Here is a 2,471-nt window from a genome sequence, read left to right as displayed (position 1 = left end):
ACTAATTAACTAGAGCCCCCTCCCTAAAAAAAAGGACATCTAGCCCCTCCCACCACCTTGTGTTTTTTTTCTGTCTGTACTTGGACAGATGGATTGCTATGCTTGTTTGCTTTGAATTATGTTTCTATTTTCATTATGCTGGACTTCCTACATTGAATTAGGAGGTGTAAAAGGGTGTTTCTTAACCTCTTAACGACCGCTGTATAGTGTTTTTACAGTGGCTGCTCAGGGTATTTCTTCTGAAGCGCCGCCCTTTCACGGTCGGCACTTCAGAAGCTGTTTTCCCTGAATTGGGCGCTCTGCTCCTGAAGCCCAGGCTGTTACTAACAGCCTCGGGCTTCAGGGCAATGATCAGAGACCAATAGCACTGGTCTTCTGTCATGTGAGCCCATTTAACACCTCAGATACGGCGGTCAATAGCAACAGCCGCATCTGAGTGGTTTTAGAGGGGGCAGGTTTCCCTCCCCCCCCCCCATCGGCACCTGATAGTTTTTTTGGGCAGCCGAGGGCCTAACAAAGACCCCCAGGTCTGCCTTGTGTGTATGCCTGTTAAGGCCATGCCAGAGACATGGCCTAACAGATACCTGTCAGTTTTAGGGCTCATTCAGACAAGCGTGATTCTCGTCCGTTTGCTGTGCAGTGATACAACGCACAGAACAGGGACCCATTGATTTCAATGGGACTAGTCACGCATGCGTGAGTTTTCACGCAGCGAGTGTCCATTGCATGAAACTCACTGCGTGCATACCTCCCAACTTTTCAGTTTTGTAAAGAGGGACAACTGAAGCGCCGCGTGTAGCAAATTTTTCCCCTGTTAAGCCATGCCTGTTAAGCCACGCCTCTAACCCCGCCCATTCAGCCCTCACAGTACAATGGTCCCATAGAACCTCCTACAAAGTATAATGCCCCTTTAGCTGATCCCCCACACTGTATAATACCCTATAGTGCCTTCCACACAGTATATTGTCCCCCTTGCTGCCCCAACACAGTACAATACCCTGATAGTGCCTCTCATACAGTATAATGCCCCATAGCAGCCCCCACACAATATAATGCCCCCATAGTTGCACCCGTAAAGTATAATGCCCCAATACAGTTTAATACCCCCATAGCTGCAGTGAATCGGTGGCCTCAGCGGTCACGTGACGTTCATGTCCTCTCTCTATCTAAAACTGAATCTTTCTAAAACGGAGCTCCTTGTGTTTCCACCATCTACTAAACTCCCTAAACCTGATGTCTCCATCTCTGTGTGTGGCACTATAATAACTCCTAAGCAGCACGCCCGCTGTCTCGGGGTTATTTCTGACTGATCTTTCCTTTACTCCTCACATTCAATCACTTTCACGCTCCCGTCATTTTCACCTCAAAAATATCTCCAGAATCCGCGCTTTTCTAACGGAGGAAACCGCCAAAACTCTCATTATTGCTCTGATTCACTCTCGTCTTGACTACTGTAACTCATTACTAATCCGTCTTCCCCTCACCAAACTCTCCCCTCTCCAATCTATCCTCAATGCAGCAGCCAGGCTCATCTTTATGAGCAACCGCTACACCAACGCCTCTAATCTGTGCCAGTCACTGCACTGGTTGCCCATCCCCTTCAGAATAAAATTCAAACTTATTACTCTCACCCACAAAGCTCTCCCCAGTGCTGCACCTCCTTACATCTCCTCCCTCATCTCTGTCTACCATCCTACTCGGGCTCTACGTTCTGCCAACGACCTTAGATTAAAATCCTCCATAATCCGAACCTCCCACTCCCGTCTCCAAGATTTTTCTTGTGCTGCACCAGTCCTCTGGAATGTGCTACCCCAGACAATCCGATTAATTCCCAATATCCACAGTTTTAAACGTGCCCTGAAAACACATCTATCTAGACAGGCCTATAACATTCCCTAATCTGACTCCTTTCCATGGCCCTCCTTTTAGATTAGTCATCAGAATTAAATTGCTTCACACTCCTTCACTTCATGTCCGTCATACGCGGATACTGGCTGGTGACCGGCTCATGCAGCTTTATGTTACCACCCCATGTGTATAAAAATGGCCGGACCATTGTACAGAACAAACACTCTTACACTTTGTGTCTCCCTCATTTCCTCATAGATTGTAAGCTCTTGCGAGCAGGGTCCTCACTCCTCAGGTTTGAATTGTAAATTAACTTTGTCACTATGTAATGTCTGATATTGTTTGTTTCATGTTCCCTCTAAATTGTAAAGTGCTGCGTAATATGTTGGCGCTATATAAATAAAGATTATTATTATGGCAGCATCACCGCTGAGGCCAGCGAATGGCTGCAGCGGCACATGACCAATTATGGATCTGAAACATCATAATTACAAATTAAAGTGTTTTTCCCACAAACATGTATTCCTAATCCACAGGATAAGGGGTTAAATGTGTGATCGCTGGGGGTCCAGCCACTGGGGCCCCTAGTGATAAAGAAAACGGACCAAACGTCCCCCGAAGTA

Source organism: Rhinoderma darwinii, chromosome 1 (assembly GCF_050947455.1).
Source record: "Rhinoderma darwinii isolate aRhiDar2 chromosome 1, aRhiDar2.hap1, whole genome shotgun sequence".
Lineage (NCBI taxonomy): Eukaryota > Metazoa > Chordata > Amphibia > Anura > Rhinodermatidae > Rhinoderma > Rhinoderma darwinii.
The sequence above is the reverse complement of the archived record's forward strand: the minus strand, read 5'-3'. Positions refer to the sequence as shown.